Source organism: Leucopleurus acutus, assembly GCF_964270905.1.
Source record: "Leucopleurus acutus genome assembly, chromosome: Y".
Classification (NCBI taxonomy): Eukaryota; Metazoa; Chordata; class Mammalia; order Artiodactyla; family Delphinidae; genus Leucopleurus; species Leucopleurus acutus.
This window is the reverse complement of record NC_139164.1, coordinates 4,648,643-4,668,006: the sequence shown is the minus strand read 5'-3', so window position 1 is coordinate 4,668,006 and position 19,364 is coordinate 4,648,643. Positions and strand designations below refer to the sequence as shown.

The 19,364-nt window shown below is 45.5% G+C and overlaps 1 protein-coding gene and 1 pseudogene across 2 annotated transcripts in view; one reads left to right on the top strand and one right to left on the bottom strand.

Moving 5' to 3' along the window:
• LOC309978871 (steryl-sulfatase-like) overlaps nt 1-19,364 on the bottom strand; it is a 180,278-nt gene that overhangs the window by 134,440 nt on the left and 26,474 nt on the right. The gene's annotated exons all lie outside the window — the stretch shown is intronic.
• Nucleotides 14,873-15,458, top strand: LOC309978863 (high mobility group protein B1-like; annotated as a pseudogene). Its single transcript has one exon. The product of its transcript is annotated as a high mobility group protein B1-like (transcript).

Sequence of the window (19,364 nt, the reverse complement as noted above, 5' to 3'; positions counted from 1 at the left end):
TTCTGGATGGATAAAGCCTATATGGCAAAATGCTGACAACTACTGAATCTATCATCATCATCTGTAAACCCATCAACTATTGAATCTATCATCATCATCCGTAAACCCATCAACTATTGAATCTATGATCATTATCCGTAAACCCTTCCGCTGTGGAATCTGTGATCATCTGTAAACCTTTCAACTATGGAATCTATGATTGTCTGTAAACCCTTCAATTATCGACTATCATCAACTGTATACCCTTCAATTATTGAATCTAGGATCATCTGTAAGCCCTTCAATTACTGAATCTATGGTCAATGATGAAGGATATAAACATGATCATTCGTTCACGTGAGATTTAAGTGGGGGGAAAATTTGTAACAAAAAGTTGGGTAGAGCCTTAGGAAACAGAAACAAAGTATAAACTATAACCTTTTTTTAAAAGGCCATCCACATGAAGAAACTAGGGGTAAGACAGGAATAAAGACACAGACCTACTGGAGAATGGACTTGAGGATATGGGGAGAGGGAAGGGTGAGCTGTGACAGGGCGAGAGAGAGGCATGGACATATATACACTACCAAACGTAAAATAGATAGCTAGTGGGAAGCAGCCGCATAGCACAGGGAGATCGGCTTGGTGCTTTGTGACCACCTAGAGGGGTGGGATAAGGAGGGTGGGAGGGAGGGAGACGCAAGAGGGAAGAGATATGGGAACATATGTATATGTATAGCTGATTCACTTTGTTATAAAGCAGAAACTAACACACCATTGTAAAGCAATTATACCCCAATAAAGATGTTAAAAAAAGAAAAAAGGCCATCCACATAGCACCAACTCATGGGACAAACAAACTTCATCTCGGCCATGACGACGAGGTTCCTGAAACCGCCTTGGACTTGCAAGGCCAGCGGTAAGTCAATAAACAGCCTGAATGTGCCACGATGTCGGGGTGTGCTCGCGTTTTGCCAGGTGTCTGACGGTGATGTCAGGTGGTGGGCCGGGCACTCCACCAATGGCCGACGGCCACACGTCACACACCTGTATCCTTACACTTCAGCGGGCTTTGCAGCGTCCCGTCCTTGCTCAGGACACGTCCTTGGGGTGTTTGTGTCAACACCTCATGGAAGGTCACGGTTCTCTAAAACAGCATCCCTCATATTCCTCAGCCGTAACCGTTCTTGGTATGACCTCACCTTATTAACTGGCATTTTCACGATGACCGCTTCATCGTGAAATGGGGCTTCACTTTACCTTGGGACCCGGCAGCTGGCAGACCAGTCTTCATAGTCTTAACATTTTATGCTAACTGTGATAACTTACTGAACTGATGTGTGTAGAATTTTCAAAGCATCGATGGCCAACACCACTTCTGTTTTGCTGTCTGCCCACGGACTTGAGTCCCACACCCTTGGGTCGGCAGATATACTGGCCCTGCCGACTAAACCATGAAGCGTTCCTCAGTGGATGCTACCGCTGCCTTTCTCTACAGAGATGGGCTTGAGTTAGGGCATTGAGAAGCAGGCCATGAGCGAGAAGCACCAGCTTTGGGCTTTCCTTGCCGGTCACGGGCTGTGCGGCTGCACCCCGCAAGCTCTGTCGCTACCCAGCTGCGAGACGGAAGAAAGAGCGACAGTGGCACCGATGGTTTACTGGATGGGGGAACTTAGACATCAGAAGCAAAGGGTCCTGGAGCAACACCCCCGCTGTGTACAGCACAGAACATGGCAAGAATCTCCGCAAGCGGCGGGGGAGAAGGAGGCTACCATTTATAGAGGGAATAAACATGAGGTGGGCTCATCCGTTACCAGGGAAACCAGGGGCCCACAGCCCCTCAGGTTAACAATCATCACGAGGGCAGATGTCTCCCTTTAATAAACCAACAGGTGGGGCAGCTCTGGCCTAAGGGGCAGGGGCCAAGCACGGTCCTGTGAGTAGGGTGTAGGCAAAGCAGGGACTGGTCAAGCAGGGGACGTACAGGGAACAAGAGAACAGCCATACTGAGTGGCCTGACCATATATAGGCTGATAAGTGGCGTCTGACTCAGGAGGAGGGACAGTCTGTCAACTTCTGAGCGTGGATTTAAAGACGAGATTTAGAGGCAGATTCATGATTACTTGCTTTCAGTGTAAAATTATTCATCTAGGGTAGCTGGGGGGATTTATGGAACATGCCAGCTCCCTTAGGGGAAGATTTTGATGAATGACCTAGTACTCGATTACCACCCCCTACCCCAAAGTGCAGTCACATTCATTAAAGTAACCCCTGGTTTTGGTTTTACAGCTCAGGATATCTGATCTCAAATTGTAGCCTGGGAACTCTGCAGAATATGGGTGTTTTGGTTCAAACCAAAGGGCCGGACTCTATAGAGTCCAGGAATTAAAATCCAAAGGGCCTCAATCTATAGGTGAGACGATGGAGCCCCGTGAAAGGTGAGTGCCTGACCCAGGGTCACACAGGAAGGCAGCTGACACTGCCGCAGACTCCCAGGGCTCCTTCCAGACCCCGTTTTGGCTACCCACGTGGCATCACCAGCCTTCCCCACAGGGGGAATATTCCTGCCCGTTGACATGTGGCCAACTGTGGCAGCAGAGGGCAACTCATCAGGTGCCGGCGTTCACCAGGAAATGACTTTAACAAGCGTGAACAATGCCGTTTCCTGGTGTTTCACCCCCCCAGTTGGTTTTAGAAACCAAAGAGGTCACAACACCATTCAGACAGATCTAGTGAACAGAGAGAAAACCGGAGGTCAAGGACTGGAGAAAGCTAACTATGACCTTCTCGAGAAGTCGGTCAAGAAAGCGGAAAGTTTTGTCTCAAGAGAATAAGGGCAGAGGCAACAGCCGGAGGAAAACTGATGAACTGGGGTCACGGAACCACGTGATGCCCCCGTGGCACTCGGCACTCGTAGGGAGCGTGCACAGCAGGAGAGGCTGCTGGGAGCTGCAATTCCCTTCTTTGTGCTGACAGCAAAACAGCTCTTTCCCCAAATTAAGCTCAGCTTAGAAGCGCTACATCACTGAACAGAATTACTGCCTCTCAGCGTTGAAGCTCTCGTAGGTATTAAAAAATGGAAAGGGCAAAACTTTATTTTTTTGCTAATGCCCCATGATAATGAACATTCTGATTCTGTATAAGTGTTCTATGTCGACAGAAGGAATGTGTTTACTGCACCGTAACCCTCCATCTCTCTCTGATCTATCAGATGTCCCTGAACTGTCCCCAAGTACAGTGACCTGAGGAAAAAAGTTTCTGCTGTGTAAAATCAATGCGGGATGAGGCGGCAGGAAAAGTTAATGTTCACACTACTTGTTAGGGGACACATAAACGTTATTACTTCCGTAATAATTTCATTTTAGCAAGCAACACAATTGGCTATTAATGAGCTGAACGCAGAAATAGCTAAGGGATATGCCCACAGAAAACTAGCCGGCCTCCCTGCAATGGAATGTTTACGGAGGCGACGTGAAAGGTGAGGCTCACTGAGTGAAATGGAAACAGATTTTGGAAGCATCCGAAGGCCAAAAGCAAGAGTTTCTTCCAAAGTCAGACTAGGTAGGTTTTCAAAGAAAACAGAGACACATGGTGAGCAAATTACTCTCACAGAGGAAAAAGGGGAGATTTTGATCGAATAAGTTTGGCAGAAAATGAGACCAGGGAGGAGGTGAATCCAATAATCCAGGTCACGAGTCTTCCAACTGGGGCTCGCCGACCCCTAGGAAGACACAAAGACTGGCGGGGGCATGGGTATGTGGGGAAGGGATGCACCCTAAGGGAATCTGTTGACAGATTTTCAACTTCCATTTATGCTCTGCTCCAAAAACGTGCTGCCTGGGTTTCCACCCTCACCTTCTTCCCCTTGGTACAAAAGGCATCGCTGGCATCCTGGCTCTTACCATGGAGATCACCTCAGGATATAAAATCCTTTCAAGTGCTTCAGGGACAATGTGAAATCTTGGTATCAATGGGGTATTGGCCAAAAGGCCAAGGGTGAGTCCTTTGCGACTAGATTGGTCAGGGAGTTGCCAGGAAACATGGAAATGGTTCTAAAGTGCCAATACAACATCCACTTTCAAGGAACATTCTGGATGGAATGGAGATGAATTAAAGAACAAAGAACCACCCAAGATGGCAGCCACCATAAAAAGGGCAGGTGCAGAAGACATCAATGTGGCTTTGAGGAGATTAAACAGGAGATTAAAAAAACAAAAAAATGTGCACAGAATATAGGTAGAGTCACAGACCTGAAGGAAGAAATAGAAGTGAAGAAAGAAACAACTCCAAAAGTTCGAAGATGCTTGTGAGTACATCATGCTTGCAGACGATGACTGCTTAGTGATACCTCATCATATTGGTCTCCCTGTGTTTTCATCAGTCACTCTCAAGAAGAAACAGGAGAAATGTTAGAAGAAGCAAAGGAAAATCTGTAAGAAATTGACGCCTTAGAATCCAGAGTGGAGTCATTTCAGTGGGAGGTGGCAGATTTGAAAGTTCAGTTATGCAGAACTGGGGAGAAAAGTAAACCTTGAAGCTCGTGAAAGTTCAACACCTAATAATACTTTAAAAATGTGTTTAATAAACATGAATACTGTTTCTAAGAAAAAGAACAAAGAACCAGGTAAGTACAGAATTTGAGGGTGAGTGGAGAAGCAAGATAGGAAGATGGAAAGACAATTGTGAACTTTCGCCACAGACAGGGCTATAGTGCCCAAACGCCCCCCTTATTGGATGCATCCAAAGAGTGCATTGCAGTGAAACTCCCAAGATGAGCATCGGCAGATGGTGGCCATGGGGTCAGAGAGGTACTTCAGAAACTAAGCCAGCCAGGTGGATGACTAACTGGATAAGGGAATGGGGGGATGGACATGAATGCTTCCAGCACATGGACTGAAGGTACAGCGATTTGGAAAAGAGCAGCTAAAGGTTGAATTTTGCACATGCCTAGTTTGGAAAATATTTGTAGCTCATGTCACAGGAAAAAGACAATAAAATATCATCGCCATCGTCAATTACTAAGGGCTACCAATGCGCTAGGCATTCTCCTAATACCGTGACTATATATTACCTACGATCCTGATACTGTAAATATGTATCATCTATGTCAACCTAAATTATCTATCATCTATTATTCCTTCCCATTTTACAGAAGGGGAAACTGACATTTACAGAAGTGTTTACCAGCTCAGCTTGTATGTAGAAAAGGTGGGATTGAGATATAGGTTTTGTATCTGGAACGGTGCCTACCGTCACTCACGATACCAGTATTGTCTCCCCGGATACTAGAATGAGGGGGAAAGCAGAGCACAGGATAGGGAATTAGGAAACAGGACTGAGGGTGACATTTGGTGCCATGGCTGTGGGTGAGATTGCCCAGCGAGGGGAAACAGAAGAAAAGAAGGGCATAAGACATAAGCGTGAGTAAACTGAAACTTCCAGGGGCAGAGGTGGGGAAAAGAACCAGAGAACGCAGCTCAGAAAGAGCGTGCTGAAAGGTATGCAAAGAACCAGAAATGGGAATCATCGAAAGGAAGAGATACTGGAACTGGCAGTAAGACGGTCAAAGGTGACCTTGGGAAAGAAGATCCAGGAGCCGCCAAGCCAGTTAGATAGAGGTAGAGATGAAAGTCTGCGACGTGGACCTGAGGGGATAAAGAGGATTGATTAAGAAGGTGGCTTTGGGAAGCCAGAAGGGACCACTGAGGCAGCCTAAAATCTAAGGCAAGTCTAAGGATTAAAGGGAGAGAGGGGAGTCCCATTTGTCAACAGCCATTGGCTGGCCAGTCAATTAGTTAGTTTGCTTGTTTGTGTAGACTTTTCAGAGTTTCAGAGGTAGCAAAGTTTCCCGCTACCCATGAGAGTCTGTGAGGCTGTGATCCTGGGGGATCCCAGGAGGGGGTTGGATTTAAAATGCCGGGGAATGCAAAAGGGGTCTCAGCTCGTGTGAGTAGATCAAACAACAAGCAATCCCAAAGGCACAGCCCAGGATACGAGTCAACATTGTGCAGTGGATCAGGTGAGCATTTCCACGTGATGGTCTCCAAGAAACGTATCAGCACCATGTGGAGTCAGACATATAAAGCAAATAGGGCCGATTCCAGGTGGGGCTCTGTGACATCCGCAGGTACAGCTTCAGAACTTTGAAAATACAGGTGCTGTTTAAATGGATTTTTACCTTTCCAAGGATTAGGTCTGATGCAGTGGGCATGCTGTCCCATCCAAGGGCATGGAAATTGCCCAGGTAGACTTGGGAACTAGAGCACCAGGTGAGTATTTTGAGGAGTTTGTTTGGGGTTTTTGGTCTTCCTGACATGATGGAGATCTGAAGCCATTCATTTCATGATTCTCTGCCCTTCCCCAACCTCCCGAATACTCCCTTTCAAAGTCTGGGTTCATTAGAGGGAAACCCTATTTTGCTAGGCCGATTTCTTGTTTTCTCCCTCCTCCGCTGGACCCTTTACGGATTTGTGATTGCAATGGCAGACATTCGTGTCTGAGTCCATTTTCATGCTTGAGTCATTCCTTTTTCAGAGTCCCTGGCGAGGAGATATTATCTATTTTTATCTGAACGACTCTAAGCCCCAGGGCACGCGTTGGCCATTCACTATTATAGATTTTAAAAGAGGTCACTTCCTTCTGAGGATTTCTATCACTTCGCTTCACCAACCAATTCTTCCTGGTTTATCACAGTCAATTTCAGAGCAATATTTTATCTGTGGGATAAAGTTTCCAGAAAGAAGAGAGTTTATCAGATATTAAGCTTTTAGCTGGGCAGTACTTCCAGCCGATGTCCAGGAGCTAAAGTCCCAGATCACCAGTAGATCAGGCTTCTGTGCCAGTTTCATTATCTATAGGTAAGAACTCATTATTCACTGCCTGGACCAGGCCTGGGAGTCTACTGTATAATTGCAAATTATCTCACTTGGTATCTTCTCTCTTTGGAAAATCCTTACCAAATAATACCCTAGCATGCTTCCATGTCCAGATTTCAAGTTTTGATTTTATTTACAACTGTGTAATTTGCCCATATTCAGTGCATTTCCCTTACTCCTACAATTAGCTGTGCCTTTTGAAATAACTGTGCATTTGTTCAAATGAGAGCAGCCTGAGATAGACAAGTAATGATCATCTCATTGACAGACAATGACTTGTTTATAAGGGAAATCAGTCTTAAGGACCTAAGTATTGGTCCATATACCTTTCCTTTGGAAACGACCATAATTTCAAGTAGTTAGGAGAAAACGGTGAAAATGGCAGAAGAAGGTCAGACGGTTTAGTGTAAAGGCAGACAAAAGACAAGCATTCCAAGCAGTGAGGGGCATGGAGATGGAGAGAACACATAAGTTTTAGTTCCTCATGCTTGAGCGATTAGTTCTGGGACCTTGTAAGACAAGGATTATAGGGTCATGGAGCAGAATGATATGATCTGATGATTGGCAACATCCCCGAGAGCAATAATCACAGGGTTCCAAGAAATATGATGAAATTGAGAAAAATCTGACTTCTTAAAGACATCTTCAGGCCCGGGGTAGGAGTGGGGATGAAAAGCAACGGGCGTGAAGGATCTCACTGGAGTGACGAAAATGTTCTAAAACTGATTTACGGTGATGATCGCACAACTTGCTAACCTAATGCAAACCACTGACTGGTGCAAGTGGGTGAATTTCAAAATACGTAAAATAAGCCTCAAAACATTTGTAAACAGGCGTTACATCACTTAAAGAAAAATAACACAGACTGAATTAAAAATGTATATATGTAAATTTAGAACAGAGTGCCCTTGTGTGCCACTGGAAATTGAATAAGGTGGTTGGGCTTTTACATGTTTTATGCTTTTTCTCTCTTTCTGCTAGATGTGAACGTGTGTGTGTGTGACTGACTTGTCTCCTGATGTTCCTGGCAGGGACACGTCCGCTTGGGAAGACCTTCCCCAGCGTCTGTCTGAGGCAGCCCACCAGGATGCGGAACCAGCACGGCGGAGAGAAGCTAAGGTTTCAGGAAAGGTCAACAATGTGTGGGTAGAAACAAGACAGAAAAGCAAACAGGGTTTGACCCACAGAGTAAACTGTGTAACGGGAAGGAGTGTGGGGAATGGCCCAGGGCAGTGGCTCAGGGCCAGAGTTACCAACAACTGGGTTCCTGAGGCTTCTAGACTCTGCACATGGTGCAGGCATGGTGGCTCAAAGGTACACGGGGTTCTGGGGGGCAAGCACGATGCTTTTCATTGCCCCTGTTTTCAATGAGTACGCGATACTCTTAGGCTTCATGGATCGTCCAAAGTCATGATTTTTAGTAAGATCTCCAAAGACAGCAGTATCTTCAAGATTATTTCCATGGAATTGTCCAAGTTTTTAATTCAAGGCATCTTTTTATCATTGAAAGGCTGCCAAGGGTGGATGCTAATTCTTTCCAATCAAATTTACTTAAATTCAATGATTACCGTATAATACATGGAAAACAGACAGTGAGCCCTATTTGTTAAACATATTTTTATGAACGTAGCAACGGCATATCCGTTTTGGTTTTCAACTACATGGAGACAAATTCATTTCATGAATTTTTGTTCTTCCAGAATCCCAGGAAGAAGCAGCACTGAGCATCTTTGCAGGAAAAGCAGAAGTGTTTCCTGCAAGAGATGATGATGAAGCTGAGAATGTAGTTAATTATGTGCTGCAGGGAAAATTCTCCTGGGACAGCATGGATGCAAGAGGGGACTCCAGGTTTGGTGAAGAAGGAAATCCTAAAAGTCTTGCTGAAAAGCAAAGTCTATGAATAAAAGTGACTAACTGTGGGAAGCATTCCAAGCAAATTGGTAAATAACCAACTGTTACATTGGTAGGAAAATATAAAAGGGCCACAGAAAGGATCCCCAATAACCCTGCTGTGCAGTTATCACAAGTCAAAATGACACTAGCCTCTCTAATTTCGCTCCCTATTGGAACCAAGAAAAAATAATCATACTCAAAGTATAACTTTATGCACAAGGTTCATTCAGCTTAAAAGATGCAGAAGTAAACAAATCACAGGAACAGACATTCCATTTGAAAACTTCAGTGGCAGCTATGCTCAAAGGTAGCTGGGAATGTATGGCATTCATGTAATTCTTTAAAGAAGGCCATCTGGAGTCACCATATTGATTCTTCCAATGGCTCTAATGGAATATATAATTAGGTTCCACATATATTGCACACACACCATCGTACCCTAGGAGGCTTCATGTCCTAATGAATGCTTGGGCAGTGGCCAGGAGCACTTTTTTTTGCTGAAAATAAGTTGTAAGTAGTCACTCAGCCGCTTTCACACCGCTGTGTTTGATACAATCCATAATCTCGTAATGTGTCCACTGGACACAACTGTATGTGTTGAGGGTGAGGAAATGGGGTTGGAAGAGAGATGGAAATTAGTGCAGTCAACACAGAGAGAAAGGCTCCTGATCTAACTGGAATTTGAATCTTCATAAGGTGATGGGCCATTGGTTCCATCCCCTGGACCTCAGGACACCCAGTTCTGTCCCCAGACCAAGGCAGGCTTGGATGGGGGTAATAACACTTTGTGGGTGGAGAGGAGAGGGAGGCCAGGACGCAGGTGAGAGGTAGATGACGTGTGATGGAGAACAGGCAGGTGGAGGGAGGGTTCCAGAAGACCCTGTTTACTCCCGGCTCCGTGGCCCATTTCAAGTTGGGGAGCAGATTCAACTCAACAACTCAGAGACTTCTGGGATCCCTGCCACCATCTGGAACACCAGCAGCCCTGCCCGACAGCAACTCCCAACAGGACCAGGAATCGCCCCTACGGAATTTCAAGCCCATCTCCAGCCACCAGGACAGGTTTGATGGCCTCTCGGGACCCACGGGCCTCCTTTCGTGACCTTGGAACCATGTGACCCTGTGTTTCAGGTGACTGGTTTCTGGTCCCCTCCTTCCTTGTATTTCACCTGAGCCTTGGCTGTCCCACCTTTCCCAACAGGCTGCTGGGCAGACAGAAACAAGTCTTACAAACTCTCATGGTACAAACTGAGGCTTTGCCAGGCGCTCTCTCACGGATAAACTGCATCTTCCTCAACACAAATTCTGACAGGAGACGCTGTAATTTTACCTCTCAGGGCCGCTCAGCCACAGCAGAGACAACCATCTAAAATGAGGACCTCAACGATGAAGAGAGATGAAACCTGGAGGTGAAAAACAGCACGGCAGTCGCTCAGAAAGTGAAACATAAACTGGCCACATGACTTGGTCAGACCACTTCTGTGTGTACACCCAAAAGAAGCGGAACCACACTGTTAAAGACATCTGCACACCCGGGGCTCACAGCTCACAAGAGCTGAAACGTGAAAACCCACATGCTCAACAACAGGTAAACGGATAAACAAAATGCAGCCCAGCCATAAAATGCTACAGGATTCAGCCATAAAAAAGAACAGAGTTCTACAACGCGGACAAGTCTTGAAAACATGATGCTCAGGGAGCGAAGCCAGACACAAAAGGCCACATATTGTGTGATCCCATTTATAGGTAACGTCCAGAAGAGGTGAATCTATAGACACAGAAAGGAGATGAGTGCTAGAGGCTAAAGGGGAAGGAGGTTGGGTTTGGGTGGGACTGATAAAGGGTATGGGGTTTTGGTGGGGGGAATAATGAACAAGTTCTAGAACTAGAGAGAGGTACCAGTTGAACAAAGTGGCTGGATACACTAAATGCCTCTCAGTTACACACTTTAGAACGGTTAACATGCCATTTGTTGAATTTTACCCCAAGTGTTTTTAAAAAAGCGTTAAAAAAGACACATCAAGCTGAAGTTTACTTTTTAAAAAACACCACCAAGTCTTCTGATTTCACTAGCGTGATGTTCCAGCCTCAAACTGAGATGTGGACAAATGCCAACCCCCCACTGTGAACGCAAGCAGGACTGTAGGTCACCGCTGGTGACGATCTGGGCCCACCAGCGTGGCCCAGGGACCATAGACTCGGGTCCAATGAACCTTCTGCGTAAGGACAGAAGGAAGGACTACACGGACAGCAGTGGAGTGATAACTTCCAACCAATAAGAGAACACTTTCTGCTGTAAGGCCTGGGTGGACCGAACGGGGCTTGGGGGAGGGGAGAGCTGACCTGGTAGCTAGGATCACAGCAGAAGGATGGCACTAGGGTCTACTGGGTGTAGGGAGGCAAGGGCTGTCCAGAGAGACCTACTTTCCAAATCCTATTTAGGCTCCCAGGTCCTGCCACAAAAAGGCATCTGTCGTAGGCAGGAATCTAAGATAGCCTCCATGGCTCCCACCTCCTGGTACCCACATCTTTGTGTGATCCTCTCCTCTTGAGGATGTGTGTGTGTGTGGGGGGGGGGGTGCTGAGATGTAAGACTTGGCAAAAGTGAAGGAATATGATTGAGGTCCCTAATCAACTGACTTTGTGCAACTCAACGAGGAGATTGAAGTGGGTGGGCCTGGCCTAATCAGGTGACCCCTTGGAAACAGACTCCAAGCAGAGGATTTGCAATCCTCCTGGCCTGGATGGAACAAACAGTCGTGGTGTGAAATGCCTTTAGGGAGGGGTGGCCCCTAGGAGCTGAGGATCCCAGTCCTACAACCACAGGGAACTAGATTCTGCCAACCTGTTGAATGAGCTTAGAAGGGGATTCCAAGCTTTCAGGTGATAATACGACTGTGGCCAATATTTTGCAGGCTTGTAAAGACCGTCGTGAGCAGACGAGCCAGGTAAGCCATGCGGGGACACCTGACCCACAGACACGGAGATAATCAATGGATGTTGTTCTAAGCCCTTAAATGTGCGGTCATTTGTATCCAGTGACGGATAACTACCAAAACATCCACTCCCAAATGTACATAAAATGGTAATAACACCACTGCATTTAACCAGGATGCAAAACCAGCAACTCTCAAATACAGTGGTCCCCTCCACCAGCAGCCACAGACGGCAGTGACAAGTCATATCAGTTGGACTTACAAAGAATTTTCAGCTCCTTAAGGCCAACGGTCCTGGTTCCTGGGGCTCTTCCTCTGATGCTGTGAGCCTCCCTCCCATCTGTGCAACTGAAAAAATCCCTTTCTGGGTTTGAGTGAGGGGGCATTGAGTTTCTGTCACTTCCAACCAAAAAAACCTGAGGGTGCACCCTCTAGCTCTAGACAGTTATGACTATCACCTCCTTGATTAATGAACTCCTCACCTGGACTCATTTGCAATTAGACGTTCCTGGACTCGACTGCGTGCTGCCGACCGTGATGAGTCTGCCTCAGGAGATGTCAATTATGTGACATGACCCGGCATGCCCAGGAAGGCAAATGGCTTTCGACACCCCTTTGGATGTCCCAGGGGATGGGTGACAAGATGGTGGGGCAGGAAAACTCTTGGCCCCAACACTACCTATAGAACACAGATTTATTTTTTCCCACCTGTAATATGAGATCCGCCTAGACCAACGACTGTCAAGCCCCAGTTACTTTGTCTTCTGGGGGACAGGTGGCACTGTCTGGACACATTTTTGGTTGTCACAGCTTGTGGGCGTTGCTCCACAAGCAACACAGCTGTGCTCACAAGCTGTGACCTTCTACCCACTGGCATCCCGTGTATAGAATCCAGGGATGCACATGAATATCCCACAATGCACTGCCAACAAAAGAACGATCCGGCCCCAGGTATCATTCGTGCCAAGGTGGTGCATCGTGCTCTCAGTCCAAGCTCTGTCTTACTAATTCTTAAATGCTTTTTCTAGCCCGGTAGTTGTCAACGAGGGGTGACTCTGCAGCTCGTCCCCAAAGCCCGCCCCCAACCCCACCCCCCAGAGGTGTTAGTGGTGTCTGGAGTCATTCTGGTTCTCACAACAGGGCAGGTGCTATTGGCATCTCCGGGATGGTGTCCGAAGATGCGCCTAAACATCCCACGATGCACAAGACCCATCTCACGACAAAGAATTCCCCAGGCCCACGGATCAACTGTGCCCAGGCTGGGAAATCCTGGCGCAGAGGCATACATGCTTGCTCTCACCAAACGACAATTTCCCCTTCTTCTCAATTAACCAAAAATGGACTTGGTACTTTTTTTTTTTTTTTTTTAACGGAATCACATCGCTGGCCTTTTCAAAGTCAATACATGCCTTTCAGTTTAGTACGTCCAGGGCCACAGAACACTAGGCTGGGCCCTCATAACTCACACGGTCCATCTGAGTTAGGGGTTCTTTGCCTTTCGGGTGCACAGGCTGGGGAGAAGCTGCCCCCTGAGCACATGGGGCACAGAAGCTCTGAGCACAGGGTCCAAAAGGCACAGTCCTTCTGCCCAACTCTTCTGGCCGCATTTAGGTTTCGGAGCGTTTTCACACTATTGCAAAGCTTGGACAGTGCAGAAAGGTCATGAGGTTTTAAGCACTGGAAGCTGCTTCTGAGGGTATAAGAGAGCATATGATGATACAGTAAATGGGAAAAAAAAAAACACACCCACATAGTGCAAACACCATCTGATGTTCAAAGTCACCACGAGCTAAAAATGAACCCTGCCCTGCTGGCAATTACAACCCCAAGTCCTCGGTCTCAAAAAAACACAAACAAGTGTGGCTAGGTGTGTTTCAGAGCTCAGAATTCTTTGGATTTTACAAAGTAATGGCTTTAAAAGAAAATCAAAACTAATTTATTAAAAGGATTCAAAGACCCCCTCCAACACTGAGCTGCCTTAGGACGGCTTTTGGCACTCGTGACAGACACAGTCGTTTTCTACACTGAAAGCATTCATTCTGTCACACACGCCATGCGGCAACTGAAACAACCAAAAATTGTAACCATGTGAGGTGATGGATGGTCACTAAAATTATGGTGCTCATCATTTCACAATACACATGGTATACCAAATCACTGTGCTGTACATCTGAAAGGTATACGATGTGAAGGTCAACGATATCTGAGTAAGACTGGAATATCTATAAATTTGTCATTCAATACAACTGGAATATATATGTATATATTCACCATTACCTTCATATATATAGGTATAATACATCTATACGTGTATATGTTCACCATTACCTTCATATATATAGATATCTATATATATATATGTACATTACCTTCATATATATATATATATATACACACACACACCCACACACATACTATATCTTGAAATATATCATGTAATCCATATACCTTGAGCAAAGTTTTAGAAAGCAACCTGCAATCACACATATTAATGGTTCCTCAGCGATAAACACGATGAATATTTGCATTCTGTCGGCTAAAGAAAGACTATTCAACGGTACATCAGTTTTACATTCCTTGGTTCAGAACAAGTGTTGCTGCCAGACACTGGGCTTCCAATCTCTTTCTTTTCTTTCTCGTTACAGACAAAGGGCTGTGGATCAGAAGGCAGGGCTCTGTAGAAAAGCAATTGAAGAAGTCAGCCCTGGCAAAGCCGTCCTGCGCTGAAGAGTGTCTTGGCCAATCCCGTGAACTCACATAAGCCCACAGTCTTCTCATCTGTGGCAGAGGCGGCACGTAGGGACCCAGGAAACCCTGGCCCAGTGACTCAGCTCGGACCAGCTGGGGCGTCCTCCAGCAAGAGTGAAGAGCTGCCCGGAAACCTGGGGGAAGAGCTGCAGACAGGACGCAGGGGCCCTCTTCCCACTTCCGTCAGGCCTCCAGGGGCTCCTTCCTGTCTCCAGTTCACAGGTGCTAAGCAGAGGATGCTCTGCCTCCCCAGGAAGCCTTCAGCAATGTTTGGACCAGGGCGGATGTGTTCTCAAGCCCCTGCGGTGCACAGGACGCTCCCACATCAAAGAATGACGCGGGATTGCAGTACATTGAGCTCCATAGAGACAGTGCCGGGGCGAGTGAGAGCCGGACGGGCACTGGGCGTCTCTGTGCCTCGCGGAGGAAAAATAATCGAGCATGGGCAAAGGAGATCCCAAGAAGCCGAGAGGCGAAATGCCATCATACGCATTCTTTGTGCAAACTTGCCGGCAGGAGCACAAGAGGAAGCACCCAGATGCTTCCGTCAGCTTCTCAAGAGTTTTCTAAGAAGTGCTCAGAGAGGTGGAAGACCACGTCTGCTAAAGAGAAAGGAAAGTTTGAAGACATGGCAAAAGCGGACAAGGCCCGTTATGAAAGAGAAATGAAAACTTCTATCCCTCCTAAAGGGGAAACAAAAAAGTTCAAGGATCCCAATGCACCCAAGAGGCCTCCTTCGGCCTTTTTCTTGTTTTGTTCTGACTATCGTCCAAAAATCAAAGGAGAGCATCCTGGCCTATCCATGGGCGATGTTGCAAAGAAACTGGGAGAGATGTGGAAAAACACTGCTGCAGGTGACAAGCAGCCTTAGGAGAAGCGGCTGCTAAGCTGAAGGAAAAGGACGAAAAGGATATTGCTGCAAACGGAGCTAAAGGGAAGCCTGATGCAGCAAAAAGAGGGAGTCGTCAAGGCTGAAAAAAGCAAGAAAAAGAAGGAAGAGGAGGAAGATGATGATGATGATGAATAAGTTGGTTCCAGCACAGTTTTTTTTTTTCTTGTCTATAAAGCATTTAACCCCCCTGTACACAACTCACTCCTTTTAAAGAAAAAAACTGAAATGTAAGGCTGTGTAAGATTTTTTTTTAAACTGTACAGTGTCTTTTTTTGTATAGTTAACACACTACCGAATGTGTCTTTAGATAGCCCTGTCCTGGTGGTATTTTCAATAGCCACTACCCTTGCCTGGTACAGTATGGGGGTTGTAAATTGGCATGGAAATTTAAAGCACAGCACAAATTACTTATATATGGGGATGGTAGTTTTTTCATCTTCAGCTGTCTCTGATGCAGCTTATACGAAATAATTGTTGTTCTGTTAACTGAATACCACTCTGTAATTGCAGAAAAAAGAAAAGTTGCAGCTGTTTTGTTGACATTCTGAATGCTTCTAATTAAACACAATTTTTTTTATTAGTGTTGTTGTCCTTTTCATAGGTCTGAAAAGTTTCTTCCTAAGGGGAAGCTAGTCTTCTGCTATTGCCCATTTTGGATCACACGAATTATTACAGTGTTTATCTTTCGTAGAGTTAGCTGATAAAAAGCTTTCGTGTACGCACCCTGCATACTCATGATGAGGGTGATAAAAGCTTAATTGAGACAGTTTTCATCCATAACTGAAACTCAAATCTTGATCGGTGGATATCAGATGTCACATAACCCAGGTTCATTTACAAAGTGAAGAGTAACCAATCTACTCACAGCACGGGATTATTAGAATCAAACGTTTTGAAAGTCTGTCCTTGAAGGACTAATAGAAAAGTATGTTCTAATCTTTACATGAGGACTCTACATCCTTTAACTCCCATTACCATGTAATGGCAGTTATATTTGCAGTTCCCACGTTTAAGACTGAGAATGTATCCCCAAAAAGGCGTGAGCTTAAAATACAAGACTGCCATATTACGTTTTTTTTTGGTTGTTGTTGTTGATATTAGTCCCAACAAAGGCTCTGGAGAAAAAGTGCTGGCTGTAAATGTCTTCTCCTATTTATCTAAATATGGATTGTTTAGGAAACTTGAGATCCTCCATTAAAGGTATTTTTAATTAATTGGGCCAACTTTTAAAATCGTATACCACATTTTAAATCAGGTATATTTTCCTATATTATGGTTTGCCCCTTTATAAACGAAGTAGACATGAGGGAGGAAGACAAGCTTTGTATTTCAGTGTGAATTACCTGATTTATTTGAATTTGATGTTTCTTTACAACACTCAAGCTCATTCATCAGGGTCATATGTGTATCTGCTTAACAGTTTAGGGAACAATTTGGCAATTTTGTCGTTTTTGAGATGATCGTTCTCTTAAAGTGCCAGTGTTCTAAAAGCGTTCTTGTAGTTTTGCACGCTTTTGTGATGGAGTGCTGTTTTGTTATATAATTTTGCCTTGGATTCTTTCCATCTGCATTTGTTTTATGTAATTTCAGGAGGAATACTGAAGATCTGAGTCCTGGATGATACTAATAAACTAATAATTGCAGAGGTTTTAAAAAATAAAAGAATGATGCGACCCCAAAAGTCAGCACCGTGGTGCCCAGGCTGAGGAACCCTGCCCCACCGCAAAGCTCTGACTGATGCATTTTACTCTACTGTTTTATGAAGTATAGTTGATTTACAATGTTGTGTTAATTTCAGGTGCAGAGCATCGTGACTCAGGGTTTTTGCAGATTATGTTCCATTACAGGTTATCACAAGAGAGTGGCTGTAATTCCCCGTGCTATACAGTAAATCCTTGCTGCTTACCTATCTTATATAGAGTAGTCTGTATCTGTTAATCCCATACCCCCAGTTTGTCCCTCCAATGTCCCTCTCCCCTTTAGTAACCATAAGTTTGTTTTCTGTGTCTGTTTCTGTTTTGCATGTGCATTCATTTGTATTATTTTTGAGATTCCACATACATGTGATATCATAGAGTATTTGTCTTTCTCTGTCTGACTTATTTCACTAAGCATAAGACACTCTAGGTCTATCCATGTGGCTGCAAATGGCAATATTTTATTCTTTTTTATGGCTGAGTAATATTCCATTGTATATATGTACCACATCTTCTTTATCCAACCGTCTGTTGATGGGCACTTGGGTTGCTTCCATGCCTTGGCTATTGTGAATAGTGCCTTGTGCATTTTAAATGCTTATTGTAGGTCAGTGGTTGTCATCTGGAGCTGAAGGGACATGGGGCGACACCTGGAGACAAGTCTGGTTGTCACATTTGGGAGGGGGGTTGATACTGCCATCTAGCAGGTGGGTCCTAAATATCCTCCACGCACAGGTCAGTCCCTACAGCAAAGCGTCTTCCAGTTCTGCAGCTGAGAAACCCTGGGGTAGACAGATTAACTGTAAAGGAGACCTCCCCACCCCAACTCTCCATCTATCTGTAGACAAGACAACTCCCCCATCCTGGAACCACTAAAGACCCGGGACCCATTCAGTCTCACCTGCAGGCTTCCTACCATAGTTGACAGTCAAGCCGGCTGCCCTAGCTGAGCCCAGCTGAGCCCAGCACTCGATGCTCCTGATAGGCATTTAATGATCCCTGACACTGGCACTTGCAGCATTTCCCGAGTTTTGTCTTCCATCTTGGACAGCCTTGGAGGTGAGACTGCCATTGTGTTTCATCATTGCTACACCTTTTTTTTTTTTTTTTTTTTGCGGTATGCAGGCCTCTCACTGCTGTGGCCTCTCCCGTTGCGGGGCAAAGGCTCCGGACGCGCAGGCTCAGCGGCCATGGCTCATGGGCCCAGCCGCTCCACGGCACGTGGGATCTTCCCCGACCGGGGCACGGACCCGTGTCCCCTGCATCGGCAGGCGGGCTCCCAACCACTGCACCACCAGGGAAGCCCTGCTACACCTTTTTTTACCTGGATCCCAGGGGTCCTAGGTAAGAGTTCACTGACTGACTGATAGAGTTTTACAAGGTTAATATCCAAGCAAAGTGGGGATTTTAATCAGAAGACAAGAAGCAAAGAAAACAACAGAGGTGGCGACTGGTCTGCAGAACACGGCTTAGGATTTTTTACCCATAAACCTTTAATGCCTGTTTCATCCAGCCTTTTAAGGGATGCCTGACATTTACTGTTTCTCTTTTAAATACAAATAGAGGGAGACTTTATATCTTTTTTTTTCCCCACGCAGTGAAAGCTTTTACAGTTCTGAATCCTGATGGCATCAGCTGTTATATTAAAATCTCATTATAAATGAATATGGGGCAATATCTCAGTTGGGAAATATGAATGACCCTGGAGACACCAATTCATAGGAATAATCTGTCAGGTATTGCCATGGGTTTACTGAACACACAGAGTGGCCTACGGCAAATAACCAGGCCGCGGAGTGATCTTCCAGTAAAATAGTTTCACCATTTTTAGTAACATCATCTTGGGTGGCAATGCTTTCTAGCAGCCCTCTGACTCAATCTGCAAGGGTGAGCACAAAGGGCAAAACTGATGTGGACAGGAAACCTGCGGATACCTGGATGAGAAGTAAAGTAAGCAAGAACTAGACATCTTAATTCATTCCGATCATTCATTCACAAGGGAAACGTGGAGGGTGAGGCTGAACGGGGGGTGACATGCATTTCTTAGCATCTATCTCTGGGGGAAAAAAATAATATATTTGGCTGGTTCATAACAGGTAGATTATGTATGGCATGCACTGCAAAGGACACACTGTCCCAGAGGCTGGTTTCTCTGTAATTGACGTACATTTGCAGAATGGACAGGCTGATTTCTGAACCACAGACTCATTCCCTGTTTAACCCAGCTCCTTTATACAGAAGCCAAACCCTGTCTACGTGGCCAAACACTGGAATAATAAACAGCACATCCGAAAACATAGCCAGTGTAGCCACAAGGAGTGGTGGAAGCCATGGTCCTGAGGGC